The sequence below is a fragment of the Talpa occidentalis genome, unplaced genomic scaffold (assembly GCF_014898055.3).
Source record: "Talpa occidentalis isolate TD23 unplaced genomic scaffold, MPIMG_talOcc4v2.1 talOcc4.12, whole genome shotgun sequence".
Classification (NCBI taxonomy): Eukaryota; Metazoa; Chordata; class Mammalia; order Eulipotyphla; family Talpidae; genus Talpa; species Talpa occidentalis.
This window is the reverse complement of record NW_023601212.1, coordinates 97509201-97528807: the sequence shown is the minus strand read 5'-3', so window position 1 is coordinate 97528807 and position 19607 is coordinate 97509201. Positions and strand designations below refer to the sequence as shown.

At 44.9% G+C, this 19607-nt stretch overlaps 1 protein-coding gene across 2 annotated transcripts in view; it reads right to left on the bottom strand.

Moving 5' to 3' along the window:
- The window catches only part of GRIN2A (glutamate ionotropic receptor NMDA type subunit 2A), a 335998-nt gene that overhangs the window by 225466 nt on the left and 90925 nt on the right, over nt 1-19607 (bottom strand). The gene's annotated exons all lie outside the window — the stretch shown is intronic.

Here is a 19607-nt window from a genome sequence, read left to right as displayed (position 1 = left end):
AAAATTCGTTATGTACTGAATTTGGGTCTCCCCCAAATTAGACCAAACCACATCTGCTTCGATTTTGTGCCTCCCTGGTGCTGGCACCACACAGGGGGTGGTGCAGGGGGCAGATGCTCCTGGCTTGCCGAGCACGTATACGAAACTTGAGTGAGCAGGAAAGACAGGAATGGGGCGGGGGTCCTGCCCCGGGGCCAGCACTGGAAGGGGCTCCGTGGTGTATTTCTCGGCTGCAGGAGGCACCTGTGTAGAGGGCGCACGTACAACACACTCAGACCGGGCACCCAGGCTGCTCACGCCCCGGGTCCCCCATAAAAGTTGCTTTGTTAAAACCTCACTCACTTCAGTTTCTTTTATTTTTTAAGCTTTAAAAGAAAATTTAAAAGGCAAGAAGCGAAGATCCTAAGGTTTTTACTAAAGCTGATGTCCCCAGGTGCAGGGGTAAGGAGTAAGGCTTATCACGGCTGCCACCGACAGAACAGTGGGGTGGCAAGAGCCATGCCAGGCTGGGGGGCTAACAGGGGAGTCCCCCCTAGAGGAAGAGTCTGGGGCCATGCCAAGCAAGGGCTGGCTTCTGGCCCCTCAGCTGGTGGAAGGGGTGGTCTTTCAGGAGAGCCCGGCGCTGGGCAGAAATCTGTGCCCCTTAGGAACAGAGCTGGGCAGGAGAGAAGCCCCTTCTCCCCACTCAAAGGAGGGGTGTCATGGTAGCAACATGCACACATGCAGTCACAGCCCCCACGCAGACAACAATCCCACACGCTCAAGCACACATAGAAACTCACAGACTCACATGTGCACACATAGACCCCTTCACACCACATAGACCCCTTCACACCACATAGACCCCTTCACACACACATAGACCCCTTTACACCCACCACACAAGCATAAATATACAGATGCAGGCACGCTGTGACACACTTTCACACACAAACACACACAGATACACACACACACAACACACATCTGTGCCTAATTTTCTTTAGATCTGCTTCTTTTCCTCAAGGGGCCATTTGGAAGTGGACATGCAGGTGTGGGAGAGACACATGTGTGGGGAGAGCACAGGTTGAACGGGATGCAGGTGTCGGGGAGATGCAGGTGTGAGGGAGATGCAGGCATGGATGAGATGCAGGTATGAAGGAGATGCAGTGTGGGGGTAGGCAAAGGACTGCAGGAGATGCAGGTGTGGGGGAGATGCAGGTGTGGGGGAGGCGGGCAGGAGGTCCCAAGCTTTTCAGCCAGGTGTCCTGACCCCTTGGGCAGGAGCAATCACTGCCCCTGACTTCTGCTGTCTGGGGCCTGGCAGGGGAGCCTTGTGCTCCTAGAAGCTCTTCCAGCACCAAACAAATGTCAAGGCCCCTGGAGAAGCAGCCGGGTGACTCAGCCTCTCCCACCACGCTCATTCCCACACCCAGTGATTGTTCAGTGGGTGGAGCTCCAGGTGTCAACAACAATTAATGGGATTTTTTTATTTCAATAAACTTTATCCCCTTATAATACAAAAAAGTGAATTTAATTTTTAAGATCTCATTTCTTCTATGAAACCTTCTCAGTTTTATAAGCTAATTTTTGCAAGCTAATTGTTCCAACAACCAGCCTACTAAAGGTATAATGCAGAGTAGGAATTCCAGGGGGAGAGGTGTGCAAAGTAAATCTTAATAAATTTTGAATCATATTTTCAATGCATTGGGTGGGGTGTGGGTTTGATAATTAGAGAGAATCTTCAGTAAAGGTTCAATAAAATGACAAATTCTTCTATAAAGAGATTACTCACTCTGCTGTACCTATTCCCCAAAGCTAAATTATTATATAAAAGTCTGACTTTGAACAAGCTAGCCCAGTTCTTCAAGCAAGGCCCTGTCCTCCAAGCTCTCCACAATACAAGTACCCCTTAGACAAAGGGCAGAACCTCTTCTGGAGGGCAGGCCTCATGGGTCTCAGTCTCTAAGCTTGCTTCTTCATCTGAAAAATGGGGTAATAGTGTCTTTCACCCTAAAATGTCATAAGGGCTAAAGATAGATAGATGGATGGGTGGATGGATGGATAGATGGGGAGAGAGAGAGAGAGAGAGAGAGAGAGAGATGGAAGGATAGACCATAGATAATAAATGGATGGATGAATGAATAGACAGATCATAAATGGATGGACGGACAGATGATAGACAGACATAGATGATAAATGGATGGATGACTGATAGGTAGACAGACCGAGAGACACAGTAAGTCAACAAGCTGGCTGACACCCTTGGTGTGAATATACTCCTCACCAACTCCAATTCCCATCTCTAAGTGTGTAAACTGAACTCTTGCTAAAAGCCCGGTTCAAATCCCACCTCCTCCACAAATGTGCTCATTGCAAGAAGTCCATTTCCTCTTGGAATCTACATCTTTCCTCTGACACTTCCTCTGTCCTCTCCTGGATCCTGAGTAGCTTTCCACCGTGGAACACAGTCTCTGGCACATCTTACACTCTCTCTTTACTGTGATTGCCAGGGCCCATGTCTAACACCCCCACATTCCCCTTGACACCCAGAACAAGGAAATATTCACAATAGATGTTCTGCGTGGTCATGTACATGAGTAGTGACGCCAGCAGAGCAGAGCAGCCCCGACCACCAGATAATTTTCTATTATGCAGTGCTGGTCATACCCTACACATGGTAGTTCTTAAATAGGTCCACAACTTTTTTAGTACCCCACCTTCAAGAGCCAGCCTCCCACCCCCCCATAACTTAGTGACTCACTTGAACAGCACAAGGCGGAAATGAGAGTCTGTGACTTCTAAGAGGAGGTCAACAAAAGCCCATGGCTCCCTGCCCTCCCTCCGGGATGCCTCATGCCCATGGAGAAAGGACAAACCATGAGGATTCTCACTTCGTCCCACGGAGACTGCAAAGCCGGCTGGCAAGGCCTCCTGCCAAGAGTAGTGTGAGTGCTCAAAGCCCTTGCTTCAGCCTCCACCCTACCTTCTGTGGCTGCCAACCCAGCCAATGTGCTGACCTTGACCTCGTGAGATGCCCAGGCCAGAATGCCCCAGAGGAGTGGCTCCCAACCCACAGGCATCGGGAGATGATAAGGGTTGTTGCTGCCAACTGCTAAGTATGGGGAAATTTGTTCGGTACCTGCGGCTGCCTAACTCGCCCCACCAGTATCTGGTTCAGGAATTGGATCCAATTCTAGGCAATGGTGAGAAGCTACGGCAGAGGGGTCTTGCGGAAGGCATCCCTAGGGGCTTGTAGGCCCGTAGGGGCCTTCTGTACCAGTTGCGTGTGTTTGGAGTGATACCCAAAGCTCAGAATTGTCTGTGGGGCCAGCCAGTGAGGGGAGCCAGTGCAAGGATGGAGGGTTAGAGGGATGATGCCGATGCACAGAGTCCACTGGTCCCAAAGCCTGATCTCCCCCGACTGGCCGAGTCCAGGCAGCCACATCTCAACATGTCCCCACAGCCTCCCCTCCTGGGCCCCCACACTTGGTGTCAGCCATTGGCCTCTTCCCCCAGAGTATTTCCAATCTCCCCAGAATCCTCCACTCTAGGGATTATCACCCCTACATTAAAGATGAGTGTAGGGTAAAGAAAATGTCAGGCTTTTCTGCCCTCCCGCCATCAGGATAGATGATGGATCCTTGAGGTCCTGAATGCATGCCTGATGGCGGGCACCTGGAGTAGGGTGTGGGCAGACGTAGATAGGATTCACCTGGGCTAAGACTGCTTTTAAGGGTGGCATCATGGGGACGCCAGCAGCAGCAGCAGCAGAAGCCGAGCAGAAGCCGAGAGAAGACCGGAGAGCCCAGAGTGAAGACCTGCTGGGGGCTGGGAGGCCTGCCAGCTTCCTGGCCCCCTAGCACTCCTGCCTGCCATATGCCTGGTGAACCCCAATAAAAAAGCCTGCAAAAACCACTGAGGACTCTGATTCCTCCTTTACCCGGTCTGCATGGGATCAGAAAACCTGTGCCCTGTTCCTGCCTCTACAATGAGGAAACCGATGCTCAAAGAGGTTAAGTTACTTGACCCAGGTCACAAATCCGGTGAGAGACCCAGCTGGGGATCGGGAGAGACCTGCTTAGTCTAAGTCCTCGTTCCTTCCCACACGCCATGCTGATGAGCAAAATGGCTGCAAGAAAGATCCCGGAGGCGGCAAGTCTTCAACCCGCTCCTTACCTCTGCGTGGAGCCAAGCACTGCCTCTGCCGTGCGGCCTCTGAGGCTGGACAGTCTGCGTGTGATTTTCCACTTCTCACTATATAAAGTGTGATTTCTCAATATCCTACAAGCACACCACCAACCTTCAATTATCTCCGCTGGGAACATGTCAGCCACCACCCGAGCCGCAGTGAAGGCTCCCTGCGCTGCACCCCTACTGCACTGCTAACCGGAGCTCCGTGGAATAGTGCTAAAGGGTTTTCAAAGTGTTTCAGGCATCCTGACCGCCTCCACCAGCGCAGCTGTCTGTTTCTTTTGATCAAATCCCCGCAGCAAATGCTTCTCTTGGCTGGTCCCCGAGTCTAGCTAGCAAGATATTAGGCACGATGCGGGCCTGGTACACGCTTCTCCTCTCTAAAGGTCATGTCCACGTGGCTCTTGGCTGCTTTGAGAACATGCCCTTGTTCAATCCTTGTGAAGCTGTCCCTAATGGCACCCTCAAACTCCCAAACTAAGGCCCAGTTTTCGAGGCTGTCACGGTGTTCTGTATGTATCTTTAGGAAACAAGCATCCCACTGCTTTATGAATATGGGTTCTTGAAAATTTCTTGGGGAATCGGGTATATGAGAAACCACATTCAATTGTCCAGGCCCCATGGCTGGTAGTTAGGAGGAGCTCAATTCATGGTGATGAAATGGATGCACGCACCGTCCTCCCTCAGGTGATAGCCGTGTCCTCTCTGTTTCAGTCACTGCAGGCATCAGCCCACTGTCCTGCACTGATGTTGGAGACTTTCTCCTCGACTGGATGGGGAGAGAGGGAGGAGTGGACACCATCCACCTTGTACCTCCGTCACCAAGCACGGGCACCAAGCATCCTCATATCTGCACATACATGCAACAACGGCAGTCTGTTTAGTCAACCATCCAAGCAGTCACCCTTCCTTAATCAAGGACAATACAATTGTTGGACAATACAAAGAAATTGGTCTTGCATGAAACATTTACTAGACATTATCACCTGGCAGAAATCCGTTCAAAAAGAATTCTTTTAAAAAGTGTGTTGGGGCAGCACTGGTTGATGTAAGTTCTTCCAGTTGGCGACCACTGCTTGGCAGTTGGCTGAAGCCCTCCCTGGAGCCTTGCAGCCTCAAGAGCTTCTGACAGGTTCTGGCCTATGAAAATGTATCCCAGGATGCAAACTACCATACTACATACCCCCTGGAAGCTAGTATTTCTTGCCCTCAAAAAGAAGCAAGTTATAAATGTCCTTCCCTCCCCTCTCATTTGCAGGGGCCTCTGGCTGGGTGGCATCCTTCTGCACAGCAGGCTCCACCTCAGGGCTCTGGGAGATTGGCCTGCATGGTTCAGACTGCAGAAGAGAGAGATTCAAGATGGCCCACAGCTTCCCCATCAATTAATCCTGAGTGAACTCCTACCAGAGGTGACGTCCTAGCCTCAGGGTCTGGCAGCAAGCCTGATGGAGGTAAGAAGTGCCAGACTGGGTCAGACCAATGACCCGTTCAGGCCACAGCACTGTCTGAAAGAGGAATCCAGAAAAGAACTGTGTGTCTCTGGTGATGTCAGCCATGAAAAATGTGCAAAGTCCTTCTTAGCAGATCATGGTGGCAGCCCATCCAACTCGATGCGCCCTTTCTCTCCTGCTGATGGAGTCCCCATTTTGTCCAGGTGTCTACCTAACCCTCCAAAGCTCGTCCTTTTTCCCTCCACCACACTTTCTCAACCTCTGTACTGCCGCCATTTTGGACAAGATCATTCTTGGCTGCGGGGAGCCTCCTCTGCATTGCTGGCTACTCTGCAGCTAGAGACTAAGAGCAACACCCTCCACACCCAGGTGTGACAACCAAAAATACCTCCAGACATTGTCCTTAGGAGAGAGGGAGACAAAACTGCCTCCAGCTGAGAACTGCTGTTCTAAACCAACACCATCCCCCTACTGCCTGAGTTTTGATTGGTAAAGGGTGAACATATGATCTAGTTTTGACAAATGAAACATGAGGGAAATCCATTTGAGGGTTTCTGAGTAATTTTTTTTAATTTTAATAAGATATGAAATAGAAGGTCTTTCTCTGGTGGCTGACATGTCTAGACCTGATCCCTAGAACTGCAGCACACACCTTACATCTACCTGAGAGTGCAGTCAATGAAAAGCTATTATTTTTAAAAGCCCTGGCTCTCTAATTGATTGAACCAACCCTAGGGTCACCAGACCTGAAGACTTTTTGTTACATGAGATAATAAATGTCTTTACTGACAAACAAATCTGAGTTGGGATTTGTTACTTGCAGCCAAACCCATCCTAACAGATACACCTTCCTATCTCCTCCATATCAACCCACTTACCTCTGTCACTCATTAGTTAATCGAAATGTCACCTTTGAATGCATTCAAAAAGCCCATATGGGACAGTTTAAAGAACACTAGAGTCTACTGGAGAATCATTGCAGTGGATAAATGAATCAAACTAACATATTGCACCTCAAACTGACAAAGTGTTTTATGTCAACTGTATCCCAATGAAAAAAAAAAAATGAAGAGCCCTGGATTATGAGTCAGATGGAGCTAAATTCAAGTAGCAGCTTGTAAGGGGCAGGAAGGGGCACTGTGCAGGTTTTCTATGATTCTATGCAGACCGGGGCAAAGGAGGAGCCCTCAGTGGCTTTTCAGGCTTTTATTGGGATTTACCAGGTACACAGAAGGCAGGGTCCTGGGGGGCCGGGAGGCTGGCAGCCCTCCTAGCCCCCTGCAAGTCTTCACTCTATCTGGGCTCTCCGGCGTTCTCTGTTGATCTCTGCTGCTCTGCTCTCTCATGGTTCTGCTTCTGCTTTTTTGCTTAGTTCTGCTTCTGCTTGCATCCCCATGACACCACCCTTAAAAGCCCCCGGACTTGGCCCAGGTGAATCCCATCTACACATGCCCACACCCTACTCCAGGTGCTCGCCATCAGGCATGCATTCAGGACCACAGGGTTCCGTCATCTATCGTAATGGCGGGAGGGAAGAAAAGCCTGATGCTTTTACCTTACCCTACACAGCTCTAACATGAGCACGCCATCTTCAGAAATCACTTCATTTCCCTCACCTCTGCGATGGTGATACCACCACCAGCCCTTTGGGATTTTACGATGGTCAAATGTAGCAGATATGAAAACGCTCAGTGAACTCTAAATTCTTCACCAACATCATTTCATTTTTAGTCCCTTCCCCCCTTTGAAGAATGGAATCTCTAATATTCAGACACTCAGTTACATGGGGAGATCAGTTTCCCAACCCAGGCACTGTTGATGTTTGGGGTTGAGCGATTCTGTGTTGTGGGGCTTGCTCTGTGCACTGTAGGATATTTAGCAGCATCCCTGACCTCTACCCACTACATACCAGAGGCACCCCCCACCACCACCTCACAATCAAGACAACCAAAAATGTCTGCAGACATTGTGAAAGGGAGGCCATTTCACCCAACAAAATTTGCCCGCATTGCAAACCACTGGTATAAACAATACGGATATCTAGATGGAAAGACACGTTCCTTGACCTCAAGGAACTTACACCCTTGTATAATCATTTATGTTTATACTGTAAAACTTCCACAGTCATGACTGGTAGCAGAGAGACATGTAGATCGAACCCACATGCTGGCTCCCCACTCTACCAGCTTGGGGTCATTACTGTCTCAAACTCAGTGCCCGTGTCCAGAAAATAAAGTATTTGTCTGAATATTTTCAGGGATGTCAGCTTAAATAAGGTAATGTGTATTAAATACCTAAGCATAGCTGGCATACAATTAATACTCAATATGAGTCAGCTTTGCTTATTATTGTGTCCTGATTTAAAGATGGTTGCTTGGTGTTAAGAGTTGGGAATCTCAATTTCTATTACCTTCTTTGCTTTACAGACTGGAGACCCACAGCTGATACACATGTTCCTGCTTTACACCCAAATCCCCACGGTCTTGTTTCCAGGTGAGCAAGTCCGGCCTGACTTCTACCTGTCAGCATCTGCATCTTTGTCGGAAAGTAACTCTGAACCCCACATAGCCCAGACCACTCTGACCTACCCTGAAACAGCTTTTAACTGATGGCTGTGGGGCAGGGGTATCGAGAAACCCCAGCTCCATCATTCCTTGGAGGGCTAATTCTCAGGCTCCTAGGACTTCCCTGCAAGATGATGCTTCCTTGGCCCATGGTGGTAGCTAGCTGAAGAGCATGCCCCCTTATTGGAGGCATTCTCCACCTGTACCACCTCCCCTCTCCTCTGCCACTGTCTCTGTGTGACCCAGATAAGTCAGTGCACTGGATCTGGTCTGCTTCTAGGGGATGCCACTCAGGCACTCAGACACTCAGTTTGTGACTCAGTCCAGAATCCAGAGTTTAGTGGCTGGTTAGAGTCCTATTTCCAACATTTATTAGTAGGTGATTTTACCTCTGTATGGCTCAGTTTTCTTTATGTAAAATGGAGATAATAACCCCTACAAAGTATCAGTGAAGATAAAATGAGTTAATATTTGGTAAAGATTTAAAATAGTGTGAGGTGCCCCATAAGTCCCACATAAGTAATTAATTCTTTAAAGCTTCGTGATGAATCCCAGTCTCCTGAGCAGCCTGGATCAAGTTGCCAGAGCTTGGGATTCCTGCCTACTGCCTCAAGCCAACATATCAGGAATTGTTTAAGAATCTGATTTCCAAATAGTCAACAACAGCAAGAAGGAAGCTTCCCCACTTGCCCCAAGCACAGTCCAGCCTTCATTAGTGAAGGCATATGTGGGAACATGTTGCCTGCACACTGTCTGGATTCCTGAACTTGAATTAACACTCAGGAATGTGCTGGATAGATCTGCAGCTGCCCAATAATCCCTCTGGTCCAGGAAATAAACCAGCAACATCAATGGCACCAAATGTTGACAGACCCCAGCGCTGTGCCCTGCAGACACGGACATTGCCTGGGCTGTGAAATGGGCAAGCCATAGTCAGCCCAGCCCGCAAGACAACAGCATCGCTAGACTTGGCTGCTCCAGGCTGATGCCTAAGTGGCCAGAATAGCTCCCTCCATAAAGGATGTCTTGCCCTGATTCCTTTCTCCACTTCAACCATGTAGAGTTGCTATTTCCCAAAACCTTTCTACACCCTGCAGCGGGGATCTCAATGCTGCGACAAGTTCCACTAGTCTGTTTCCTGCTGAGCCGGGGTGCGGTGGGGGCGGGAGTGGGGGGCAGTGGGAGTTCTCTGGCCCAGTCCCTGCCTGCCCAGGGCTCTTGCAGCAGAAACTTGCTTTCTCTGTTCTGAGCTATTCACCTCCAAGTTGTTGCTATTCCATAGGAGAGCCAAAGGGGAGGAAAATCTATAATAGTATTTTAATTTTCTGGTATGTCACTCTCCATGCTGAAATAGCCTTTCCAAAGGCAAGAGCACCTCATGGCAAAAGGCCAGTGAATTTCAATGAATGTCGGTATCTGGAGAGACTAGAATTTTGTTTTCTGGGTAGTGGGGTGACAACGAAAGGATAGATTGCTTATTTATTTATTTAAATTTATTCTTAACTTAAATTTAAAGGTGTTTGCTATGTACAAGACTCTGTGCCAAGAACTTTATATTCATTATCTCAAATGCGACTTTCTCTGGGAGCCCAGCACAACCACCTTATTCAAATGGTCAACAACTTGTCCAATGACACACCCTTCCCCTTCTCTTCTTGATTGTTCCCCATTACACTCAGCGCACCCCAATATAGAATTTATTCCTTTAATATGTCTATCTGTTTCTCCTGATTAAAATGGAAGATCTGTAAGGGCAGGAAATTGAGTATTTTTTTCCATGGGTGCACAGACCATAGGAAGCTTCTGATTAACATTTACTGAATGAATGGATGAATCGCCTGGAATCATTTGGGTAACATAATAGAAAGGCCACAGTTATCATCACACCCATTCCAGCATACAATTAGACAGAATAATGGCTCCCTCCCAGTGCATGTCCTAACACTAGAAACCTTTCAACATCTCAAGATTACATGGCAAAAGAGACTTAGCAGATGTGATTTGGAGATGGAAAGATTGCTCTGAATTATCCGATTGGACTCAAGGTAATCACAAGTGTCCCTGTAAGGGCGAGACAGAGGGGTAGAGGGAGTGAGATTTGAAGAGGCTGCCAGCTTTGAAGACAGAGGAAGGAGCCAAGGGCCTAGGAATGAATGCGGGCAAGCACCAGACACTGAAAAAGGAGTTTCCAGAGGAAAACAGCCCTGCTTTCACACGCCTGGATTTCAAACCTGTTGGCCAGGTAGAATAACAAGAAATAAGTCAGTAAGACCCATTTTGGATTCTGTCTTGCAGAACGCATACCTTACACAAGATAATACGTGTCACTTTAAGCTACTATGCTTGCGGTAGTGGTTAGCACAGCAAGAGGAAACTGATACATGGCTCAGGTAAGGGAGCCAGCACTCAGGGTCGAGGCCCAGGAGCGCAGATGTAAACACAGTCAGAGCTCTGGAGCTCCACAGCTCTCCCTCTCACTGTGGACAAGGCCAGAGAGGTCAGAGCTCAGGGCACAGGTGAAATAGAAAGCCACAGGCGATGTGTAACTCTCAGCTCCCGGATGTTGAGCTATCACACCAGGATCATTCAGTACCTACTGTGCTCATTTAGCACCTACTGCGCACTTTAGGGCAGACTTTCTCCTCCATGTGGAGTCCCACCTCCAGTTCAGATGCCAGCCACCAGCACTGACAATGTGCCAACAACATCAAGACTCCACCCCGCGTGGGTCTCCGAGTGCAGTGAAGGAGTCTCACACATGTGGCGACAGAACCCTGGAAAGAGAAATTACACAGCACAGGGACACTGCAGAGCCAAGATGTGGGCTGACACATAGTAGGTACGCAGTAAATACTGGTTGCCTGAACAAGCGAGTGAGTAATAACTCAAAGCATTTTTTTTTACATTACATTTTTTACATTACATTTCTTTATTATAAAGGCTTTCTTTCCAGATAAACTCAAGCCACATGCAGCAACATGGATGGAGCTGGAAGCAATGATGCTAAGTGAAATAAGTCAGAAGGAAAAAAGATAAATATCAGTTGGTTTCACTTTTATGTGGAATTCAGATACACTGAACATGGGGTCAGGAAATAGATAATACTTGCGAGCTGACCATAGATCTGATCCTCCATCAGGGAGGGGGAAAGAGAGGGCCGGGAAGAGCACAAGGGCTGGTGGAGATGGGTCACGGGGCAGTGGTGGCAGGAGAACAACAGGGATCACATCTGAGGGGAGAAATCAAATACTGTCCAAAAATAAACAACAATATAAGAAAACAAATTAATTACAAAAAAATAAAATAAAAGATTTTCTTTCCAGCAAATAACATCTCTTTCATGGCTGAGAGTTTCAGAATTTATGTTATTAACTCAGAACAAGGCTTCATTTCATTCTTGATAGTAAGCCTTGAGATGATCGTAAAACACCAACAAGGCTGAGAATTTGCTTCTCAGTCTCCCCTTGGCCCCTGTTCATAGACAGTCCACTCCCCAGACTCTGAGTGTACAAAGCTGAAAGGGATTAATTCTGCCTTGGGCAAGTGTGTGGCTGGGGGACAGGCAGGAAATGTATCAGGGAGTCGATCACTTGAATTGAACTTGGCAAGATTTGTCAGATTAGTCCAGGAGAGAGGGCACTGCAGGCAGAGGAACAGCATAAGCCAGGGAAGAGGCGGGACAAGCCCAGGGAAGCAGGACACCCCAGGGCGAGTCAGTCTGAGCAGGTGGCTCAGAGATGGGGACAGAGACTCACCAGGTCCTACCTGACCTGTGGGCTGATTGCTCAGTAGCTCGGGGGGATCAGCTCAGTTGGCCAAGCAGAGGGTGACACAGTTAGATGGCCTTTTAATAAAAACTACACTTTCAGCAGTGTGGACATTACAGTGATGCATTACCAGCGCTCAGGTCACTGTCAAATGCTAAAACAATCTTTGGTTTGTGCTGAGAGATCCCAAGCTACCTGTTCACTGAACACTTCAATAGGAAAATTGCAGAATCTTCCAGGACTGGAATGGTAAGTCCCCAGAGGACAAGGAGTGAGGCCAGAAGACAACTTCACAATGATATTGTGGAACAATGACGTCGGGAAATTGTTTTTAAACCTTACTGATGAAGAAAACAAATAAAAGGTAACCCTAGTGATAGATGTATTCTTGCAACAATTTAAGTTATTGCTCCTTTGGAACAGGAGATGTAAGAAAACTACTTTTTTCCAAGAGTCTATCTTTTTCCAAAGAGTCTTCCCCTGCAGACCTGTGGGGTAGACCCAGTTATCACCATTTTACAGATGAGAAGACTGAAGATCCACTATAGAAAGAAGTATAAAGTTTACTCAAAAAGTTAAAAATATAACTAACACATGATCTACCGATTCTATTTCAGGGTATTTATCCAAAGGAAATGAAAACAATATATCTGCACTCCTATGTTCGTTGCACCATTATTCACTATAGCCAAATGTGAAAACAGCCGAAGTTACTGTCAATGGATCAAGAAAATGTGATAGATGATAGATAGATAGATAGATAGATAGATAGATAGATAGATAGATAGATAGATAGATGCGTCTAAGATATACATATATGTAATTGAATATTATTCAGCCATAAAAAAGAAGGAAATCTTGCCATTTGCAGCAACATGGAGAGATCTTGAAGTATTATGCAAAGAGAGATAAGTCAGATAAGGAAAGACAAATATGATATCATTTATATAATATCGCTTACATGTGGAACCTCAACAATGCTGAAACTTTTGGAAGTGATGGATACATTTATTACCTTGATTATGGTGCTGGCTTCATGGGTATAAGTCCAAACCCATCAAATTGTGTATATTAAATATGTGCAGCTGTTGTATATAAATTATCCTTCAATAAAGCTTTCTTTTAAAGACAGTTCTGTATAGTAGTTAGAAACCCAGGCTCAGAGCCAGGCTTTCAGAGTTGAAATTGTAGTATTATTTGAGTCACCTTAGGCTATTCAAATCATCAACACAAGTCTCATTTATCTCATCTGTGAAATGAACATAACTGACAGGACAGGAATGAGGAGGGTGAAATTAGATGATGCATAGAAAGTGCCTCCACTTAACTTTGAACTGGAAGTCTTGGCTTTATATTAAGCCGGAAGGATTATTTAAAAAATAAAAGAATTAGAAAGAAAAGAAAATATTAATATTCACAGACAATATGATGGCCTACATGGAATTAACTAGGAAAATTTACTGGTAAATAATGAAAACTAATAAGAAATTCAGAATATTTTCAAATCAACATCAACACACAGAAAACAATAATGTCTCCACACACCAGCAACCATCCATCAAAGAGAAAATGTTTTATCTATGGCAATAACTATGAACAGCACGCAATATATTTTTTAAAATTATAAGTACTCAGAAATGTCAAACAAGATATGTGAGACAGTCGTGGAGAGTTCTAAAAGTTCGTGGGATGACTTAAAATATATGCCAAATAAATAAAAAGGCTAAATCATGTTCACGAATAGGAATATTTCCTACCACATGTTGGTTTGCCCTAAACTCATCAATAAATTCAATATTTTAATCAATCAATGGAACAAAGGCATTTTTCAGAGACTACGACAAGATGCATTCAAAATTTATATCAAAGGATAACGGCCTATGGAGGGAAAAGGAAATTATAAAAACAACAAACAAGACAGAAGAACTTATCTTCTCAGAAATCAAGTCGTATTATAAAGCCACATAATGAAAAAATGGTCTGAAAAGCGTATGAGGATAAATATAGTCCAACGGAACAAAGCAAATAATCTGGGAAGAGTTCTATAACTGAGGCATCGCTGCATATTTGTGAGAAAATGGTGGGATAGTCAACAGTGTTGAAGTAATTGCTTCTCCACACGAAGAGTAAGTAAAATTAGATCCCTATTCCACAACACGTACAAAACACAGCCCAGATGGAAATAATAACTAAATAAGAAAGGCAGAACTTTACAGTTTAAAGATTCTCTCCTTATGTCATTGTAGAGAATGATTTATTTTTAAAGATGCAAAAAGCAAAACCCATTAAGAAAAAGCTGGATAAATTCTTGTGTGTTAACAATTTTCTTCCTCTTATGAGACCCAGTACATAAATATAAAAGGCAAACCAATGACTGGGGCAAAAAAAAAAAAAATTCTGCAATACTTTCAGCAGTTTCAAAAATTAGTATCAATGACATATTAAAAAAAAACATAATATAAGAAAAAATAATTACCCCAATAGTGAAGAAAACCCAAACGGCCAATAAACATGAAAATATATTCAATTTCCCAAGTCATAAGATAAATGCAAATTGAAAGCAAATAAGAAGATCCAATTTTATATCAACCATGGAAACAAATACAAAAAAGGAACATAACTAATAATACCACGAGGTAAAAATAACACGAAAAAGCTGTGTCTTCCGTTCTTTGCTATGGGAGCATAAACTGGCTCAGTGATTTTGCAGAACAAATTGGCAATTTCTGGTGCTGTTGAAAATGCCCACTCCTATGACTCAGAAATCCTGCTTACAGATATATATTCTTGAGATAATCTCTCACATGTGCAAGGATGTTCACTGCTTAATTACTTGTAATAACTAAAAAGTGCCCATCATTCAGTTTATATATAAGTAAAACTTTCATGCAAGGTAGACTGGGAAACAGTGAAATCAACTAGAGCAACATCTACAAACAGACAGCTCTCAATAGCATATTAAATTAAAAAAAAAAAGTGACAGGGCACATACAAGACTGCATTGGTTATAAAAAAGCTTCAAAAATACTAGCTCCCTGTAGTCCTTAGGTTTGCAGGTACCTATAGAAAAACGTGCTTCTCAGCTCCACATGAGAGGTTTCTTGTGCTTGGGGACACAGGGAAACAAAATGAGAGTAGCAGATTCAACAGCATCTTTTCATCTAATTATTAAAAATCTAAAATAAATGTGACCGAAATGTTAACACTTGCTATATTTGAATAGCTAGGGCATGGGTCTTTGTTATTTTATTTCCTGTACTTCTCTGCATGTCTGAAATAATCTAGCATTGATCATTTTCGTTTTAAAGAGAAGAAGAAAAGTTTTGAACGACAATGTAGGACTACTTCTCTGAGACTTCTGAGTTCGTCAGAGTTGTCAGGACTGACGCTGAAGGATGCTCTTAGCAGACAAAGCATCCAAGAAGATCCCTGGCATCTGATGAAGTGAATCCATCTGGCACCAACCTGCAAACCTTCTATTAAAAGCGCACTGGCAAATTCAATCACTTAAATAGACAACACCCGAACAGTGCTTTTAAATTCAACCATGCCTTTCCATAGACAAAAGCTGCAACAGAAACCAACACCCAAACTTTAGAATCACCAACAAAACAGCATTAACCTCTGTCCTATCTGAATAATGAAAGCAATTGTACCTGTGCACGACTATTTATCTGACACCAGGTTTAATATTTTAATTAAATCATAATTGGGATATGAAATAGTGGTCTACACATACTTCTTAGTTCCTAATCAGAGGGAATTACACCTCGCATATAACTTCTTTCTCAGAGTTGTCCCAGGCACCAGAGGACATTCCAGGCTGGACAGAGATCTAGACCGGACACTGCAAATTCAAAGCCTGGAAATTCACAGCCTAGGACAGATGTCAGTAGCCATTCCAGTGAACATCATTTCTGAATGCAGAGAAAACTGGAAAACAAATATTTAATAAGCACTTTCTAAATGTAAAATGTCATAGTTAGCAATAAAGAGAAGATAAAGTACGCCGTGAGTTCTTCCAGAAATATGTTTATAATCATTTTTTCCTCAAATGTATTACTTTGTCAGTTGTTTCCATATCTCATAACTTTGGGGTACATTTTCACATCTCTGTATGTGCATGTGCATCACTTACCCTCCATCAAAATCTCTCCTGCCAGTGCCTATCTCCTTCCTCCCACTACCCCTTCTTCCTTCTCTCTGGGCAAAAGACCTCAATAGACACTTCTGTGAAAAAAGACAGGCAGACGGCCTAGGAGTCCATGAAACAATGGTCAACAGCACCTATTATAAGGGAAAAGCAAGTCAAAACCACAGTGAGGGCCTCCCTAGTGGTGCAAGGGTTAAGCACAGCACTGTGAAGCTGTCTGCAGCCTCTGCAGCTCAAGCTCAATCCCCAGCCGGCCAGGGAGCTATCCACATGGCGCAGCAGACCAACCCTGTCTTGCCCGCTGCTCCACTCAGCAGTGGATTTCAGTCAGTCTGCCTGTTCTGCTCCCCACTCTGTCTCTGGTGAATCCTCTCACCCCTGCACCTCTGTGAGCAGGGCTCACATCACAGAGAATGGAAACAACAAATGTTCCTGAGGATGTGAGAAAAGGGAACCCTTGTCCACAGTAGGCGGGATGTAATGTGGCTCCACCCCTATGGAAAACAGCATAGAGATACCTTAAGGAATAAAAATGGAAACGCCATGTGGTGCTCTCTGATCAACTTGGATGACATCACTCGTGTGTGCAGGACACAGCAGAAATACAGGAGGAGCCCAGGTGTGTGACAACACCATGACACAACCGGGCGGGCCCTGAGCCACCTACCTCCAGACTGTTTTCACCTAAGGCAGAAATAAACTCCTATTTTGTTTTAGCCACTGATTTCCAGGCTTGTCTGCTGGTTAATGCAATTCGTAACCAAAGCAGCATCTTGTCCATGGTGCTTCCTAAAGTCCAAATGAATCGAGATTCCTCTATAGACTCATTCCCACTCATGCACTCAGATTTAAATACAGTCAAGTATGTGGCTCCCTTTGGTTGACTGGGTCTCATCAAAAGGAGACTTTTCTCCCTTGTTGCTTCTGAAAAAGACTCTCAAACTCACAGTGAAATGGCTCTGGGGCGGAGAGAAGTGGTGTGATGCTGGATGTGTCATTATACACCCTAAGTGCCTCTTTTCTGACTCTGAGGTTGGTCGTGCCAAAGGCACCCAAAAGTCATGGTGATGAATAGAGAGTGCTGGAAAGTGACTGTGGAAAGTAGGAATTAATGAATGTCAGTGCTGACAAACACCAGCTGCCAGTCAAAGGGAAGAAAGGACGCTGTTCCCTCCTTAAGCAGTGAAGGGAACACCATCACAAACAGAACACAAAGGCATCTCAAACTCAGCAGCAAATGCATTGTATTCAGCCAGTGCCTACCATTCTGTAAGGCCTTCAGTCAGCTTCTCTGCTGAAATTAGAGAGTGGTGGGAGGGACTCAGGAGATCATCTGCTCAATGCCCCATTGTGTAAGTGAGGCAGCTGAGGCTCAAAGAGGGTAATAGTCTCATCAAGTTGTGTAGGATATTCCTGGCTGGCATGAGACCAGAATCTGGGTCCTCTCCTTACTGTCTTCTCTGGGATGTGCACACTTCCTCACAGATTGTGGGGACCAGCCTTCACCTAAGAAAAGGTTTGGCAAACTTCCTCTACAGCCAGAAAGTAAATGCTTTGGGTTTCTGTGGCAACAACAAATGCCGTTGTTGCTATAGCACTAACGTAATCCCAGACAACAGGAAACAAATGGGTGAGCTGTGTTCCAATTTTGTAATTTATTTGCAAAAACAGCCAACCAGCTGGATTTTTGCCTGTGGGTCATAGGTCACCATGCCCTGACCTAAGTTTTTGGGTCCAAGTAGTTTGTGAACTAGCAGCATTCGCAGCATCTAGCATTTACTAGAAATATGAATTCTCAGCCCCATTACTCCAAACCTAGTTAATAGAAATTCTATGGATGAAAGAGTTTGGGGGGTCCCCTAATTAAAAGGCAGCCCCCACATTAAAATGTGAATATTAAAAAATTGGAAAACCACCAAAGATTTATAGATCCAAGTTACAGGGGTTAATCATCAATATAGCAACAGATTGAGTGGACTTCAGAAAAAGTCTCTGGCCTTATGGGAAGGAAACATTTTTTGTCCATAGTTTGGGAAGAAGACAAGAGATGAGGAGCAAAAGACAAGATCAAGCAGAAGTTAGACTTCTCAAAGATAAAAATTTCTAAGGATAAAAATCCTGGGATAATGCCCATAGGCAAGTTGGTGACCTTCTTTGAAGTTTTCTCATGTAAAAAAATCTTGACTATGAACAGTACTGACCACATTAGGTTTTTGCAAGAATTGAGGGAAAAAATGATAGCTTTCCAGACCTTGTATGCCTTTCCATAGTAAGTACTCAGCACCCATTAGCAGCCATTATTCTGACTTTTCTTTCTGTGGTAACATACGATTCCTCTCCTGACCTACTCAAAGTGTATTCTATTTCTATCTGTAATAATAATACTTAAAGTGAGCCTCAAAAAATTAATCAGAAATTGTAGGGATGACAGCTAGAAATCTATCCAGATGAATGACATACATTCAAGTCTGAAACCCACCGTGCAAGAATCATAGCAAATCCCTGTGTGTGAGTGCCCTCTCTGGCAAGGCCATGTCCAGTCCATGTTCTGGCTCCTAGTAGGTGTCTGTGACAACAAGTACTAGCTTCCCGCCCCCAAATCTACTCTCTTCTTCCTTATTATTAGAATCCTAAATCTCGGCTGGACTTATGGTTAGCCAGAGTAAAGTCTACATGCTTATATTCTTCAGACTCCCTTGCAGCTAAGTTTTTCCATGTAACTAAATTCCGGCCAGTGAGATAGAAGTTAAGTATTGTGTGGCAACTCCTGGGGGACTCCATGAAAAGGAAGCTTGTATCTACCTCTTTCTCCTCTTTTCTCTGTCCAGAGATTTGAAATGGAAGCATAGTGGCTGGCACTCCAGCAGCTATATTGAATCATGAGGTGACCTTGTAAATATAAGCCATCTGGGAAGCTAAAAGAAACTTTTGTCTTTGACATTGTGCAGCTACCTTACAGGCATTGAGTTGGCCATTTCCAGGCTTCTTTCACATGAGAGATGGCAGCCTTTGTTTGTTTCACATGAGAGATGGTGTTGCACTGAGCAAAGCTGGGGCAATAATGGAGCAAAATCTCTCTTCTCAGGTACACCAAGGAGGAGTCTCTAATCCAGTCACCCCATCCTGGAAGCCTTTCCTAATCACAGTGCCCAGGCATTCTGGAGCTTTGTGTTTCTCAGCAATAGGCATAGGATTGTTCTGTCCTGCTTCGTTCAGTTCACCTGGACATGTCATTTTGTAATGATCCTCAAGTAACTTCTCAAGCAAAGTGCTTTCTTACCCATCGTAGGCTCTCAATTGATGACTGTGGGATTGAACTGACTTCACTGGGATGTGTTTCATTTCTCCTGATAGGACAGACATTCTTGTGAAGCCGGCACTGATTTTTCTATTACTCAAACAACCTCCCACTGGCCACAATGAGTCTGCAGCCACAGGCACTTGGTAAACACAGTGAGGCCCCAGGACTTCCCCTCCTGCCCATTTTGATGCACAGAAG